This window comes from Bradysia coprophila, assembly GCF_014529535.1.
Source record: "Bradysia coprophila strain Holo2 chromosome IV unlocalized genomic scaffold, BU_Bcop_v1 contig_5, whole genome shotgun sequence".
Taxonomy (NCBI): Eukaryota; Metazoa; Arthropoda; class Insecta; order Diptera; family Sciaridae; genus Bradysia; species Bradysia coprophila.
Window position 1 is genome coordinate 2,212,432 of NW_023503374.1, and position 18,934 is coordinate 2,231,365.

Sequence of the window (18,934 nt, forward strand, 5' to 3'; positions counted from 1 at the left end):
TTCCGTGCGCCTTAAGTTTTTAAAGTTTTTTCTTTGTTTAATGTTGTTTGCTATGAAAGGTTGTCAAACTAAATTTTTCTGGAAAATGAAAAATTGTTTTTTCAGCCGGAAAAGTCATTCTTAAAAACCCCTCAAAGTCGAATATCTCAGAAACTACATTTTTTTTGAAAAATTTCGTCTGTTCATGCTCTGTCTGGCTCATTTTCGATATTTTATGAAAAAAAAATTGTTTTTCGAGGAGTCGGTAACAGTGTTCCATCAAAAAAATGTCTCGGAAAATTCATCAGCTTTGAAGCAATATCCGTGACCATTTCCAATCCATTTTTCATTCAAGTACTTAGGAATTTTCAACAGTTCTATTGTACCAAGGATGGAATATTAACACGTCACTTCTTTGTAGGAATTGATCTCTTTGTTAAAAGTTCAAATGTTGACCGAAAAAATGGTCAAAAGTGTAAGAAATGCCTAGTAGGATGATTAGACGTTCACTTTTATTGTTGTGAGTGTTGTGTAAGTCAACGAAAGACTTCTGGAGACGTTCTAAAGCTCCCAGGTACTTGAATCACCAAAACTATCAAGCTTACCTCGAGTACCCCCACTAATATTTAAAGTTACTCGCCTATGTACAAATTACATTTCCTATTTTCATTCTTCTACTTCTGTCCGAATGTCATGTAATAATAACTTGAAATATTATCGTAATAATTGCTAATTTGAATAGCGTTACTGCAATAATCATTCAAACAATAAATTTATTGTTGTGACTTACTATTCTCATTCTACATGTGGTGTAACTGACCATAATCGAATGCATTTTGTTATTAATGTGAGTTGTCGTTTTTTTCCTTCTTATTTCGCAACTCAAACTGTGAAAACATTAAACCCTTTCAAATGTTGCTATTAATCGAAATAAATTCCAAGACATACATTGTTCTAAATCCACATGATTGGCCGTACCACACATATTTTGGACGATTATAAAAATTAGGAACAATACCGTTACTATGATTGAGACTAATATTTTTTCGGTCTGAAAACAAACATTAACATTATAACTCAGTCCTGCAATTGAATGGAAGTATAAATTACAGAGAGAGAGAGAAAATGGAGTCCTTGACCCAAAGATATTTCTCGTTAAGCGAGCAAATCACAAGAGGGCACGGCGTGTCAGATATATTGAATATAGAAAAGATATTTAATACAAATAATAATAAAAATCAAAGCAAATACCAGTACGTTTTTCGCGAACAATCATTCATAAGAAGTCATATCACATAGACACCATAAAGCATTATTAGATGGATCTGTTTTTATACTCTCGGGCACATTTAATGTATAAGAAACTGGCAGGTAAAAATGGTGCTAACAATGTACCAGTACCAGTACATAAAAGAATTCTGAAATGACATTTAGAAAGACAAAACAACAACAAAAAAATAGCAAAACACTCCTACAGAGCGTTCATGGGTAATTGTACTCCATAATAATGATAGTTATTTTGTGATTTTTCAAACAATTATTTTTGTTATTTCATTGCAAATTTGTAATTAAGAATGAAATAGTGAATATGGATATGTATATAGCGACATATATGCTGTGAATGGTAATATAAATATGTGCGAGGCAGATATAAGCCAACCATACACAAATTGCGCCAAAATATAATTTATGAATAATTATAACCAAGCCTATTGTGTGATCTCAGTTATGTGTAAACATTAATTGGTAATGGCATTGAATTTATTATGTTATGTTTGGTTGAATTGAAGAGAAAAAATTGTTTATTTTGTAATCGGTACGATTTGAACAACTCCTTTCCAGCAATTAATAAGCGTTTTTCAATCAAACATCTTCACTGAATCTAAATTTTAAGTATTTCAATTGATCGTCGTTCGTAATAAAAAAAAAATGACGATGAGTTTCACAGTTCACACAATATACGCGAGACGAGTGTGGGAATTCTTGTCGATGAAGGCTTGGGCGCGCTTTTAAAGAACTATAATAAGTCTATGGACTTTGAACATTAGAAAATTGTTGAATTATAATTTTGAAATTGCTAGAAAAAAGGGCATAACATTAACGGACCATGGCACCGTTTAGTCAATCAAATTATTTAAAAATGTGTTTATAGAATAACTACGACGGACGGTGACGACTTCAGTGATGAGTGCTCCTCAACTTGACCTTTTTCACAACACAGGCGAAAAATAGTCATTTTCTACCCTCTGTTGAAACTTTCGGGGGCCTTTAATTACGAAAATCGTTGTGTTGACCTCGGGAAAAAAGTTGGATTTTTTTTACTTGTAGGACAACGACGACAAAAACAAACATTGAAGTCTGGCCAATTAGATTTTGTATCTGCGTAGAACGGTAATCTCCCATTTATTTATCCCTCTAGTACAAAACAGTTCTTTTCGATATATCGGTTCTCGGCAGATAAAATAGCGTATGCACCTCTGTCCTGTCTGTACAAAATTATTATAGGGGAGTATGGTGAAGTTACTTAAAATTTTCGTATCTTCAGCCTTCAGCATCTGTTGATTTATTGAATATTTTCTTTAACAAATTAGTAATCGGCCTTCTGATAGGAGCGAGGGAAACATTGACTAAATTCTTTTTGGACTTCTGCTCAAAATTCAAAATCAAAAGTAAAATAGAAAATATTGGTATCGAGGCTGTAAAAGGAAGCTGCAAAATTTTCCATAATCATACGTACGATCCTCAGAAAGCAATAACTTAAGTCAACACGATTTGAATCAATACATTAAAACATTTGTAATTACAATTTTGGACAGTATTCTGTGTCAATAATGGCAATCGTAAATGTACGACAGAAATTTATTCTTTGAAATAAATGATATATATTTACAAATAATGTATTTCTTTTAAATCCTAAAACGGACGCAACATTGCCACGTTGAATGACCAACCCTAATCTTTGAATTAAGTAGCTCGTCGCTCGTTTTTCGTGTGTTTTTTTGGTTGTTCTGCTGCCAATTTTTTTTATTAAATCGAATCGGATCTTACGTCAACTTATAATTATAAGTAATATTACGGTGGGGTTGAACAAAAGCAAAGGCTCTATACCAGGCAAAAGTTGACCGATTTTTAAACGTCGGATTCGTTCCTTACATCCGCCGTTTATACAATGACAACAAATGAATGAGGGTGATATGGATTTTTATTGTGCGCGAAATTTTTGAAAACGCAAATGATTTTTGTGGAAATTTTTTTATTTTTATTTTTTTTAAGGTATTTCAGGTTTTAGGTATTTAGGGTGATCAAATATATATCACTCTAAATACCTAAACCCTGAAATACCTTAAAAAAAATAAAAATAAAAAAATTTCCACAAAAATCATTTGCGTTTTCAAAAATTTCGCGCACAATAAAAATCCATATCACCCTCATTCATTTGTTGTCATTGTATAAACGGCGGATGTAAGGAACGAATCCGACGTTTAAAAATCGGTTAACTTTTGCCTGGTATAGAGCCTTTGACAAAAGTTAAATAGAGTCACCACCTCTGATTTTTTTTCATGTTTTGATTGATAGACTCGAGTGCTACACGAAACTGTATTCAGTTTACGGATCTGTCCAGCCGTTTCGGAGAACCGGCACCCATGGCCGTGCGGGACCCACGAGTCAATTTAAATACAGATTGTTATAGAAACGGATAATTGTCAGGTTACTCGTGTCAAAATTGCTTCCCTCGACAACCTGGCCACGAAGCTACAACAAGCTAAAGTCGAAATTTTGACATTTTTGAATGGTGATATGTCCAAGACGAAAAAAGTTTTAAACTTTTTGAATGGCGATATTGGTAGAGGATTCGATGCTCTATTAAATGCCGAGAATGTATTTTACAAAATTTGTCTGAATTGTACAATATTTGACAAAGTTTATTTTCACCATCCTCGACGAAACTTCAACTCATCTGTAATACGCAGGTAGACCCTTCTTGTATCACAACTATAATGCCTGATCAGCCTGCAGTCTTAGCTTTACAACGATACCAAACTTGCCATACCAGCCTCACAAAAAGTATCTGTTACGGCATTTTGTTTGCAGCAAGGTCACTCTACGACGAAATTTTCAACTTATTATCCATCTTCAAGTGCCCTTTCATCTACGATGAGTGGTATTGTTATCCATTCTTCATAAATAAGTGGTTTAAGCTATTTGGAGCAAAAAATGTATTTGTCCGTCTATCTGTTGTCACTCTAATTGAAGTAAAACGCAATTTCTTATTACGTGGAAATCGTCAAAACTAACAGTTCCTGTTCGTTTATCGCACGAGATTGACAAAGCAATTAATAATATATTTCGGTATTATTATTACACTTTCCCTAAGTTACTTTCCATGGTTGGCGAAAGTTGAATTATATTCTTCAGCGGGGCGAAAGTTGCTATTTTCCCCCATGGAATGAAATAGAACATTACTTGTCTAGCCGAGTAATGATGAAATATGTATACGCGGGTGATTGTTTTACTGAGCCATTGGGCGAGAGACACATTCATCCGAGTATAGATACATTTTCCATCATAATCCCGTAGATACATACATATGCCATTTCACTCAATATTGCAAAACAAATTTTAACAGCATGCAATAATGCCTTATTTATATCCCTTGGGAAACAGTGCATTGCGTAAAGTTGTTTACACAAAGCTGCCATACTATAAGTAATTAGTTTGAGTAAATCACGGATCCTACAATGCGGTAGGTGCTACGTCAAATTTAAAACACATTTTAAGTCATTAAACAGAACACTCAAGAAATAATCAATAAAATCATTGATTAATGGCATTCGATTAGTCAGCATACACGGTGCTAAAAGAAACTGTAATTGTACAGTACACATGCCAATAATAATTAATAAACACCCGATCAATACATGAATTATCATTGGGATAAGAAATGACTAGGAAGTGCTAACATTACACAAACTATAACACACACGGAGTGTTTTTCACTCTCGTTTTCAATCATAAATCTGTTTAACATGCAAAATGTGTATTAAATTCAAAAATAAATCCAATAGCGCAGTTTGATACTACATTAACTACACTGAACGTTGTTGGTAATCTTAGTTTAATCAGTTAATTAGTTATCTATTTTGTTGAACGAGTTTAACTTGTCAGGAAATGAATTATCGTTTTGTTTTATGAATACCACAGTTGATGTGTTTTTACTTGAATAGAGCGTTACAAGTTCAGTTCGGCTACCGGTACACAAATTCCAAATGATGGGATAAATTAAAAGCCAAAAAAATGAGAATAAAACAAAACCAAAAACGAATTGTCGAGTCATCTTAATAATTTATTGTTAATTTACTGTGATCATCGGGCATGTGCCCACTTTGAGTCGCTAAATGTTTTTAAGAATGTTATGGCGATAAATATTACGCAAAGGTTATACTTGAACAAAGACAGAGGTCAAATCTAAGTGACTCATATAAACAGCACTTCTTAGTGACCACATGGAATGGTTGTTTGTTCAAGTTCAGTTTTTTGCGATACTGGTTTTGTTATATTTATATTCTGGTCATTCGAATTTTTTCTCTCCAGGAACTGTTGCGATAACATCCACAAAATCTTCTCGAAATCAATGTGTTCAAATTTAAGTAACTTTTCCTTCCTCAGAAACTGACTCAGTTTAATTTATTGTGTCGTTTAATGAAAGACACTTAAAATACTTACCGTTTTTTCAGTGCTGTCATCGAAATTAAATCCTAAATGACTCGGGAAATAAGCGACCTTCGTAGTTAAAACTATGTTGGTCCGCCTCAATGGGCAGACAGAACATAGTTTCAACTTCAAAGAGCGCGAACTTCTCGACTTATTTAAGATTTAATTTTGATGACAGCACTGAAAAAAATGTTACCTAATTTATGAATGATCCCAAAGGCTCGAAACAGGACATGTCCACCTGAAACCTGAAGCTCAGACTATGTGAATCTGATTAGAACTGAACCTGAATCGAACATTTTTACCTGACCTGGATTTACCTGAATTATGAAAATCCGTAAAATTTCAAACAAATCAGATCAGATTTCAGGTAAATCTGGGAGTTTTATACACGAAATCTGACCTGATTTACCTGAACTTTAACAGATTTTCAGGCAAATTCAGATCACTTCAAATTCCGATCAAGAGATACCTGACCTGTTCCGAGTCTTCCTTATTTAGGATAAATTTTGATGACAGAACGTAAGTTACGTAATTTATGAATGATTCTAGAACCATTCTTTGATGTGCATGACTCTATGTATCCAGCGTCCAGCACTCATGTGGCATCTTTAACTTAAGTTCTTTTGACATTTCAGCAACAAAAGTCTAAACCCAAACATTTTACATTTACATTTACATTTTAATGAATCGCAGCACCATATTGTTTCAAAATAATAAAATCATATTCGCCAGACAGACTTCACACGGTTATTGTTTAATTTAATTAATGCAAAAAACCAACAACATCCAACCAGGAACTAATTGACTTTGTTACATTCGTAATAACTGTAATAAGAATTTTAAACAATCAGTTTGCATGACCTCAAACAGATTCAAATTGGCCAAACCTTTTGGTGTTGCTTTGTGTTATTTAATTGAATTGAGAGATGAACGAAAGCTCGAATCCGAAAAATCTGAAACGCACACACAAAATTGAATAGTAATTTTCGAGATGAAACATACTTGTCGATTTCACAATCAATTACCAATAATAAAGGTTAGTTTTCGAAAAATATCGATTTGATCATCGGAAGATTGTTCATCTTGTTGAATTGAATCAAAAATTATTATTTTTTTATTTTTTATTTCTAAGTGTAAGCATACTGAAGCAGTGAATTTTTTGTTATTTAGATTGAAGTATTGTTTCTGTTAAGTAATATAGAGCTGTAGTAATATATCGAAGCAGTGTGGTATCCGGCTTTGCTCGGGATTATTTTAATGACAAAATATTTACAATTTTAGATTTATCAGAGTTTTAAAAGTCATCAATGTTCCCAGTCAATTAAGTGCTTCACAGTCTGTGATATTTTGCATGAAATTTGAATTCGCTATTCAAATTTTGCGCCATTTTTGCTGGAATCACGTAAGTGACTAAGAACATCGATACTAATATGCCCGTGCCCGTGCCACAATCATACAAAATAGTACAAACAATATAGCCAAAATCTCATACACTTCACCATTCATCATAATTAAATTATTTGACAGTTTATCTGTCAAATGGTATGGTATTTTTAATATGGTGTGTGGGTCACTCATTGCGTGTGAGGGGCACTAAAACTGGCAGACATACTTTCACGCGTTAAAAATTGCCACAAACCAAATCGTCAAAAATTTCCTTGCGTCACAAGTTTTTAAGCGTTACAAAAATGTTAAAACGGCGTTTGTGTTGGGGATTTAGCGTTTAAAAAATGAGAAAATCTGACGTTGCCTAATATTGTTTAGAAGAGCATTTACGGCGTAAACTGACAAAAAAATATTTGCGCGTCCAATAACGCACGAAAATGAAAAATTTTCGAGCGTTATTCCTTTGTCCTCATAAGACGGTATGTCAAGTTTCGAGTCACCAGGACTTCCCGTCTGGGCTCAGAGAGACAAACCAACAAACAAACATTAAACTTTATATTATAGATCGAACAATCCACATCTCTCGGCGAAAAATAAATTTTAGCTAAAAAGTCTTCATTTTAATTAATTGCACAATATTGCAACAAATATCAATAGACCAAAAAAATCTTCTTCTCCATTTATGTAATGATGGTAAGATTGGTATATACACGATGATAGTCAACAATTTAAGAGCATCTTTATTCAATTGGATTTTTTTCTTTCGTCTTCTTCAAAACTACACAACTATTTACTGCGATTACTATGTATGGATATGGTGTGTTGCATATAATACGTATAGACAATATCATAATCCAAATAAAAATGTTATTCTTTGTCACGACTAAATTGGATAAAAGTCTGAAAAACGTTATGTCATAATCAATAAAAAATGTTATGTAGAATTTACCGAGAGCGTAAGTAATTGTTGGTTATACTATGTGTATCACATTAATGGAAAATCATTTTATAAATTATTGGTTCTGTGGCGAACGGGGAAAAAAACAATGCCATACATGAATTGGATAACATATATGAATGCCATACTGTGTGCCACCGGAGGATTACAATTTTTTGTTTTGTGTGATTCGTGATTTACAGATATGTTTGGATGCATAACTCTCTTGTGTGAAATTAGGAAATATAATGACAAAATGTTTTGTTTTACGCTGCTGTGAACGAAGAATATTTTTTTCTCACCCAAAGTTGATGAGTACGAAATGGTATCACGACTTTTTTGTTTTTGCTAACATTACATAAAAAAAACCCATGTTACTGTGTGTTGTGGACACAGGATTTCACATGGTAGCCCTCGTACGCTCAAATTTCGTCAGAATGGATATTGTGCAACAATAGAAAGTAGATTGGCACACCGTAGAACACAGTTAATAACGAAACAAAATCTTTTTTTTTTAATGAAACCCAAACCAGTGATCATGAAATTAGTTTTTCATTTGTGCTTGGCGTGAATAACCTTATTTTCTCCACTCAAATTCGGTGAGAAAATTGCGCTCTCGCCGATGACAATTCAGGATGGAAAATTTGTATTTTCTCACCTCTTGCTTCCATGGGATGAAGAAGATTTTTTTTCAGTTCTTTGCAACTGACACTTTGTTTTGGTTATGAAAAATGGTTGACAAAAAATGGTGTGTGCTAGGAATCTCGTGCCGTGTCATTCACAATAATTAACATTTTGACACATTTTGTATAAGGAAGATGTCACTTTGTGAATTATTGTGAGATTCTTTTACACCCGCCACGCACGGATAAAAAATCATGTGTTCACCTCGGGGAGAAACGAGGAATTCTAAGAAAAACGATTTTTTCAGTTAGATCAAAGCGAGTAATTGTCATTCAACAAAACGCAATTTTCTCAATGAGGGTAGAAAAAAAGGTAAACAAATCGGGCATATGAAATAGTTATTTTCTCATTAAGTGAAGTCATTTCTAGTGAGAGAAGTACAACAATTCTCTACCTTGTGGACAGAATATTACTTTTCCTTTACTAAAGCCCCCGGACACTTTTACTCAACTGGCTACGAAATATCAAATTCCTTCCCTTGTATAGTAATATCTTATTCTTACTTGAACTGTCACTTTGATTATGTTTTCAAAAATTCGTGAATTGATGTCTTTTGAAAGCGTTGTGTTTACCGAGTGGAAAATAGGAAATTCCAACTCGAGCAAAATTACAGCTTGCTTCGTTCTGGCTATAAACATCGCTCTTATTGGAATTTTCTATTTTCTCCCCTCGGTAAACAAATAACTATTCTTCTTGATCGGAAGAGAGAACCTGTCGACCCACACATATCTCATAATAAAATCTTTAATTTATTTCTCTCACTCATTATTCGAGCTCATTGTACTGAAGAAAAAACAAACATTTTTCATTTTCAATTTCATTCTAATTGCCTTACAAACATATGTATTAATGATTCAGATCTTGTTTTGCTGGAAAGTGAAAACAAGTGTAACTGGTATTATCATTCCTTATACACATACCTAATTGTAGGTAACTATAGCTATATCAGAATCTTTAACTTCATCAGATTTCGAATCGTTTCTTCTTGTGGTCGCACTTAATTCATGCTTAAGGAGAAGACGGAAGATAAATCTTGCCCGTAAATTTAGTTGATTAACTGACAATCGCTTAACGGAGCTATCTTAACTAATAAGAATTTTATCGCCTCAATTTGATTTTATAACAAAGCAGAACCTATGCAGAAGACAAAAAAAATCGATTCCTCAGTTCTAACGGACATTATTAATGCAAATTTTGCGACACACTCGATGCTCATCAAAAATATTTCCATAATTATTAATATTCACCGAATTTAATATCCGCACAACCATATCCACCATATAATTAAGTTTTATACTTCAGCTTTTACAGTTGATTTGTTGGCTGTCGTTATTCAATCACAGTTTTGTTTTTGTGCTGGTTTACCAGTTCATTAAGTCTGTAGGTTTATAAAACAAGAATTATCTCAAAACGATTTATTGACAATTTAAGAAATTATTCGATGTTATCGGTTCGCGAAAGCTTACAATGGAATTCCTGTTAGAGGTTTTACTTTATCACCTGAAATAAGATGTTCTTACACAACTGAGTCTTTATTGAATAGTTGACTTCTATTTTGTTCTCTTCTCTGCTACTTTCTTTTTTGTTTTGCTGTTTTCTGTTGTCTGGTAACTTTGCTGAGGTCATTGCCGTAGATATGTTTCTATTGTTTACGTAGGACAAATAGGACGAATTTAGAAAAAATGAAGAAAGTAGGACAATGTGGGGGCGCTGACTCAATGTCCCCTTATTGCAAAGGCAATTCGACCTTATTTCTGCTTGATACTTCCACGAACCGGAAGGAAAACTGAAATTATTTTAACAACAAATCTGATTTGAAAGCCAATCACTTCATTCCATTAACTTGTTACAGACGGCAGCTTATGACCAATATTATTATCGATAATAGATTTTTTCATCGATCGAAGTATTTTTAATCGGTTGATTTCATCTTGTACTTCAATTTTTTTTAACTTGCATTTTTCTATATAAATTGCCATATTAACCAGAGCTTGTCATTATTTTTGTCGTCGTTATCGATAACAGATGAATGTTGAATAGCCATGTGTGACAGGTTCACAGTTGTTGGTAGACTAACTGACTTATTTTTTGTGGAACAATAAACGTAGCGAATTCCGATGCAAAGGTGTGTATCGAAAATCATCATTTTTTTAACTGTAAATCCTACACGTTCCCACTTTTACTTTCGTTCGAAAAGATGAAATTTTTGGTTAAAAATGTCTTTCTGAAAGATTTATGAGGTCCCCAACTTTCTATCATTTTAATCATTTTTTTGTTGCTATTACTATACCTCGTCTCCGAAGAAATGCGCTGTTATTTATCGTTCATAAATTTAAACAAAAGTTTCTTTTTTTGGCATCAAATAAATAATTAGTTCGGTCAGCATCTCCATTAAAAATTCCATCAATTTAAAGCACGTTAAAGAGCCTTGATCATGAACTTAAATTTGGACATCAACAAAATAAAAGCTTTTCGATGTGTTACAAATTGTTATAATGGCAACATCATCTCTGTGATCTTGTGTTGACTCAATTTGGCATTGCCATTCATTAGATTTTCCCTAATAAGGTAACCTACTCGACTTTATGTACCTTTTGCAGACTGACTGGTTCATTGGCACACATTTACAGCCATTAATCGAGTGATTTAGACGAACTTAAGAGTCCAATAACTGGTAACGTGAATCGAAAATTCACAGTGGCCAACCCTGTTATCTTCGAATAAGAATATTGTGCAATGCATTATATAGAGATGCGGAATTGTGAATCTCAACGAACACAACAAAAAAAAAAACAAAGTTTCAGCGGTTCCGTTTACAGTGATTATCTTAACCTGAGGCAATCGCAATGTGTACGTGTATAATACTCCACTCAACGTCACACAATATCTTCCACATTGCCTCGTGGTTTCATACAAAACCTGCTTCTTGTTATGCTTTTTTTGTGTGGTTTAAGGCTTAATCTTTGATTCGCGGAGAAAGTTTGGAATTTATGAATAACTTGCATGCTAGCGCTGAAAGTAAAATCACATATGATCAATGTAATGTGGATGTCGATGACGATCCGGGGCGTACAATATAGAAATATAGACACACACAGATCGGTTAGCTGGTTGTATAAATTTTTAAATATTTGTTTGGATTTATTTTTCGGTGCGATAATGCCCACCATGCCGTTTTAATATTGATTTTTTTGATAAAAATAACTTTAATAGATTTGCTGACCGTTTTTTCGAGATGAGTCTCTCGAAACGAAAGTGAAATTACGTTTTCGGTAAGGCAAACAAATATTATGCTAATGTAAATAACACACATCCAGTCATTTAAATACAAAATGTGTGCACCTTCTTATGTGTGTGGTTGCGTGAGCAGTGCGAACTTTAACGCCAGATCTTTTGGTTTAATTTGTTAAACGACACGATTCAATTAACCGATATCTATTCTGACCTATTACCACATTTGAACCGTTACCGAAACGTGTTTGATCGGATGATTATGTTTCGGTAGGCCATATTAGCTTTGGGTCAACCTGGTATCGTATTACTATCGTATAAGCGAAAAGCCCATGGGTAGATCAATTAGTCTTTTACATGACAAGAGAAAAGTGTAGTTTTCGTGTGAATTTCGTTGATTCGAACTCGGAATCGAGGCGAAGCCGATGTCATTGAACATACGAAAACTGTATCTTCCAACTTTTTATCTCGAGTTTTCTAATGGAGTTTACATGCGAATGAGTCAAAAATCGTTCTTTTCATAGTAAAAACCATCACAAAACTCGGAATAAAAAGTTGGAAGTCTCCAACTTCTTTCCATTTCGTACGATCCATTGCCATTTGCTGCCAGTTTGTACCTGCAATATTCTTAATTCCGTTTGTCTATCTCTCTGGTGGTCTACCGATAGCTCGTCTTTTATATGGTCGCCAGTTCATGATCTTTTTGGTCCAACGTTCGTCTGTCCTTCTTGCAATATGTCCCGCCCAGCTCCATTTCAGAAATGCTATTCTTTCCATGACATCAACGACCCTGGTTTGTTGTCGAATCCATTGATTCGTCATTCTGTCTCTGAGTGCATACTGTCTCCAAGCATACTCCGTTCCATGGCTCTTTGTGTCACTCTCAATTTATCTTCGGATGCTTTCGTTAAAGTTAACGTTTCCGCTCCATAAGTAAGCACTGGAAGGTACTCTCCATTTATTCCCATTTTACTCCAGTTTAACTTCTTAAAAACACTCTGCAGAATCGCCGTGAATAATTTCGGTGAAATGGTGTCACCCTGCCTTACACCTCGGCCGATTCTGAATTTCTCCGTGCTCTTATGAAGTTTTATACATGAAGTAGCATTTTTGTACACATATCGAATTGTGTTGGAGATCTCGGCTTCACCTCAGATCAACAAAATTCACACGAAAACTTGATTTTTCATATTTTTATGCTGTTGAGCTTAAAGTCAATTAACTTTTCATCCATAGGGCTGTAATAAGCCACTTTCGGACACGTTTACTCAACTGGATACGAATTATCAAATTCCTTCCTTGGTATAGTAATGTACTATTTCATGCTTCGGGGCCGAAAATGAGGGCAATTTTTCGAATTTTTTCGGGTTTCCGGCCCTCTGCATGAAAACTCACATGTGCACCTGTTTGGGACGGTTGATTTAAGGCACTTTCGCTTGTAGACCTCACTTCGTTCGGCCTACAATCCGCGAAATTGCCTAAAATCAATCGTCCAAAACAGGTACACAAATGACTATTTCTGGTGACAGTTGTCATTTATGCGAGACTATTCGATGTACCTCATATACTCAATATACTGTATATACTCTTCTCTTGAAATATTAGGGTCACCGATTATTGAGTCAGGTTTAGAGAGGGTTTTTTCTTCTAAGGTTGAACCGTTGAGGATAATGTGCGACCGTTTGAAATTGATCCGGCTTTGTGCATTTTTAGAAAGTCTTTAGGGGCTGTAGGTTTCATTATTTGTTGCGTACTTGCAGGACTTTTTCGCTGCGCGATCGTTTGAAAAGTGTTGACAAGATTTTCCGTTCTACGCTTGAGACGAGATTACGAACGTTAGGTTGTCGGATTTTTCTTGGGATTGATCTTCTCTTCCTTTAGTTTTTGGTGGGTTGGGGATTCGGAAGGTTGAAGGTTTGGCAGTGCCTGCCTATCTGTCATCTGTGTATTCATCATCTGATTTGTCGAATGAAATTTTGAGTAGATTTAATTTGCAGATGATTGATGATGCCATTACAAGCATAGTAGATAGCAGTCCTAACGATTTTATTCCAGATAATGATGAAATGAGAAAGGTGCAACGAAACTGGGACCTACCGGTGATTAGGAGCAGTTTTAGCGATATGTTAGATTCTAGTGAACCTGTTACTCGTGCTAGACTACTTGCATCATCTACCAAAGAATCTTCAAAGTGGCTGCAGGTTGTCCCTTCGTGTCAATTAGGTTTACTATTAGATAAAAATGCTGCGAGAATTGCTGGTGGTCTTCGTTTAGGATCCCAGTTGTGTGAAGAGTACAAGTGTAATTGTGGTACTGTGGTTAAGAAGGACGGTTTGCATGGTTTATCGTGCAAATTAAAAATAGGGATTATTGCTAAACACGATTCTGTCAATAATGCTTTTGGTCATGCATTTTCCTTTCCAAGATTTCCCAATATTTTGCAACCACCTGGTATTTCTGGAGACTACGGTAAAAGACCTGATCGTATGACAATAGTTCCGTGGAGTCATGGAAAATCACTTTTATGGGATGTAACAATACGTGATACTTTGGCTCCTTCATACATCGGTGAATCCTCTCAGAAAGCAGGGTCTATTGCGGAGAGATTTAAGCATAATCTTAATAATCTCATAGTCTTAAAGAAAACTATTTATTTACCCCCCTTGGCTTTGAATCATTAGGTTGCATGTGACCAGAAACAAAGAAATTTATTGACAAGTTGGGATCATTAATGAAGAGATATTATTATATTACAACTGCTGGTGTCATGTGTTTGCTTTACGCGTTTTGCGTGGTGTCTTCCAACTATTTTTTTCTTTTTCTTTTTTTCTAAATAAAAACTCTAGCTGTTCAAAGAGCCAGCCGCAATTGAAAACAAGAAGTGTAGAGAACGAGTGTTATTTAACAAGATGTAATACAAACATTCAAACAAACAATTTTTTTCTTAAAACTCATTCGTCAATTGAAGGCAAGAGTGCGAAACTATTGTTGATAATGGAAACATACAGTTGAAAATATAAATTATTAACTGGAAAAAATGTCCATCTCCATATAAGTGAAATCTCACATAATCGATCAGCGGTAATAATAAATGCTAATTAATGAAAAAAAAAATCCGAATTTCTTTTCACTATGCAAATTAAATTTATCGTTTTAATCGTTTTGTCGATGTTATTTCTCTCTTTGCTATTGACTGTGATTTTTTTGTTGTTTTCGGCGCGGTGCATAAGTTAAAATTTATTACTCAAATTAGCCGGATCAATGACTTTTAAAATTTGATTATTTTACACCGAAATATTCAGTTTTATAATTGAGCAAGTTTAAGGTCTTTAGTAACAGATGATTAATTGCAATTTTATTGAGATAGAAAAAAATCGGTCAATTAATGGGTGAGGCGATGTTATAATGAAAGTTGTCACTGTCACGTCTTTGTTTCATTCCATTTTCTTTTCGCTACAGATATAGAATCGTGACCTAAAGAAATTTCCAACCAATTGATTCTATTCGTTCCACGTCCGACATCATCGACATTCATCTATCGATCAGGCGCGCAGAGTTCTATTTTGGTCGTATGGGGCAAAATTTTGGTAAACAAAAGAAATAAAAAAACCGTATGAAGCAACGTATGGGGCGACATGAAGTCGTATGGGGCATCTGCCCATTTCGCCCATAGGAAGTCGGCGCGCCTGCTATCGACAAAGCATTCGATTGTATCGATTGTTTGGAAACATCGATAACCGATTCAAAGGAAATAATCGATATTTTATCAGTCGATAAATCAATAAATTTTGAAAAGGAAAGAACTCTGTTCATCTACGTTTGCTTTTGAAACTAGTGTACTTCTAGTATATATCTCAGCATTTCGCATCGTGGAAAAACAAAAACGAAAATAAATTTTTTAGTCTTGCCGACAAGTTGAAAATTTTCCTGTGATCTTAAGAGGCATGGATGCTTAGCTAAAAACTTGTAGCCTCCATTTGTGTGTTTCGTATTTTATTTTCGATGATTCTCCAGAATCCATTTTGAAAAATGTTAGACTGCAAAAACGACCACGAAAGGGTCAGCTTTCAATAAATAAAAAATGTCAGCGGAATTTTCATAAAGCGGTCAGTTTTCACAGAGTTGGTCAAATTGCGACAATGTATTTTTGAAAATAGATTCTAGTGAAAAGATATCATAAAAAGTAATCTTAAATCTAGTATTTAAAAAACGCTAAGGCATTTATGCTTAGCATAGAACTTAGCTTCATGGTAAACAAATGCTTTAATGAATGTCTGAGCCAAAAATATGTCACTAAGCTCCATGAACCTTTAGTTTTTCCCCCTACGATGTAAGGCCATCCTAGCACTCTCAACCGAAAGTGTAATAAGGAGCATTTTTGGTAGAGTCATATAACAATTTGGCATAAGTTACAAACCATGATTATGAGGGAATGATTTACACAACGTCTATTACATAATTCTCATAATCATAGTCCGCAATCTACAAAAATAGAAACATAAATTCTAGCATAATCTTGTTAGTTATTTACAGCGATAAGACATTTTTGGCAAATGTATTTTTCATGCGTGCGGTGTGATCAACCCAATTTTGTCCCGGCAATAGACCATGAGAAAATTTCATTTTATGGACGATTGGTTGAATAACATTTACAGTGCAGCACTTTCTCTCCCGTGTGATGAAAATAGCACTTTTCTTACTTGAACTGTCACTTTGGTCAAAGAAAAACGGTAAATCAAACATATGAAAAAAGTTGTGTTCACCTCGGGGAGAAATATGAAATTCCAACTCGAGCGAAATTATCTTATTCGAATTTCCTATTTTCTTCCCACGGTAAACAAATAACTATTTCACTTCTGTTTTCGTTGTAATTATTTATGCTATCGAGGTTCAACAATGTGTGGCATAAAATATCGCTTAAACATTTTTATACAAACTTATAATGTTCTCGTCAAATTAACATATTTGTAGAATATTTTGTAGAACCAACATAAAATTATTTAAATAATTTAATTTCAAAGATACACAGAAATCCACCGTATAAGGTTTCTTTGGCTAATTACAAAAACATCGATAGATATTATATTGATCAAAACCTGATCTGAACCACCAGAGTTCTATTTTGTTGTCAAATTTATGTGGATACTCAACTCAAAAAATTTAAAAGAAAAAAAAATCGTACACCTCGACTCGAGCCGGATTATATAAAAAATGGTTTAAGGTTGAGACAAGTTCATTATTGTTATCTTTATTCAACATCACAGATGGATGACTAATCAACGGCGATACTGGCAATGTAGACAAATCGTTTATGTTATGATATGGATGCGATTGAGAACAGAAACTGATTTTTTTGCAAATGGTGTTGCAATATAGGAGACAACTTAGATGATGCATTTCAGTAAAACAAAAAACCTGCTGGGGAAGGTAAAGTACTAGAGGGCATGTCTTTGTTCCATTCGTATATATGTTTTGTTTTGTTTCGCTTGTTTTAGGTCTTTTTTCTTCTAGAAAGAAAGGATGGCCGGTTTGTCTGTCTGTTACACAAAGTTGGTAGTTTTGGAAGCTCTCAGTCTGTAGTCGGTAGTTATGGTGGTTGCGAGCTGGGTTGACATTCAAAATTGCAAAGCCACCATAGGAGAATGGAGTTTAGAAACTAAGGGTGAAATCTATTACAATTTAGTACTTTTCTTTATCAAAAGTCTGCTGTCACTGAATTATTTTTTCATGAACAAACTTCACTGCAGTGACATTTCATAGAAATGAATCAATGTGAAGTTGTTACACAAAAAAATAGTACAGTGAGAATGAAGTACTATAAAAAAAAGTGGCGCCTACAGGCCAACCGACTTGGCGAATGAGTATGTCAACACCAGGCAAATAATAATTATTTGTTATCTGATCACTGATAGCTCACAGTTAACATTGCAATTCGAAAATTTGATAGTTGGTAGCTGACTACCAAGGTTTTAATTGACTACCAAACGTAATTTTCGGGGCAGAGATGTTTAACTACTCACCAACTGACGAAATTATTTTACATGCTCGCCTATTTAAAGCTTAATTTTAGTTGACTACCAAACTGGTATAGTTGACTGACTACCAAACTGGTATAGTTGACTACTAAACTGATATAGTTGACTACGAAACTGGTATAGTTGACTACCAAACTGGTATAGTTGGCTACCAAACTGGTATAGTTGACTACCAAACTGGTATATTTGACTACCAAACTGGTATATTTGACTACCAAACTGATATATTTGACTACTAAACTGTTTTTGAAAGTTTCTCACGGATATCTCTAGATGTAATGACTGTTGTAAATAGTTCTTGACGCAAACGCTTTTCCTGCTTTCCCGCACCACCCTACGATACCACATAATGAGCAGACTCTCATTCATTGTTTTGGAACGAATTCCAAAGAAAGATGGCAATTAAATTTTGGTTAAAAAAGCGGAAATCGAGAAGAAAAAAAAGGAAAATTTATTCAACTGGTCTCGATTTGTATAATATGAAAGTCCAGTTGACTAGGAACAAACCAGCTAATTTATCTGACTTCGATCGGTGCACACTCTTTTTGACATTCTCTTTAAACACACTATACTGTACAAATGCAAACTAAACAACTCACTTTCTGCAACCCGTATTCTTTCCACAAATATTGCAGATGCACCACCTGTGCGAATTTAAAATTTATTCAAATTGTTACGTCACTCGATTAGATCATTGGCAATTATCATTTAACGGTACATTACGGCAATATATACACGTGAATTGGAGGCACCATTTGTGGTCGATGTAACACAAACATTATTCGCACACAGACAATTATCTGAGCTGAATCTTTAATTGTATCTCTTAGCATAGTAAATTGCAATTGAAACATCAAGTTGAAAAAAAAGAAGTATAAAATTGGAATTGAAAATAATTAAATCAAAATAGCCGAACCACCTATGAAACGTGCACAGATCTACAAAATCCAATTTTTCTTTTGTGAAT

At 34.3% G+C, this 18,934-nt stretch overlaps 1 protein-coding gene and 1 long non-coding RNA gene across 3 annotated transcripts in view; one reads left to right on the forward strand and one right to left on the reverse strand.

Annotated features, from left to right (window-relative positions):
* Window positions 1–18,934, reverse strand: part of LOC119071543 — a 53,292-nt gene that overhangs the window by 19,259 nt on the left and 15,099 nt on the right. The gene's annotated exons all lie outside the window — the stretch shown is intronic.
* Window positions 18,241–18,934, forward strand: part of LOC119071600 — a 29,312-nt gene continuing 28,618 nt past the window's right edge. The window contains exon 1 of the long non-coding RNA XR_005086684.1: window positions 18,241–18,251. This is a non-coding gene — a long non-coding RNA (uncharacterized LOC119071600). The remainder of the gene's footprint in view (window positions 18,252–18,934) is intronic.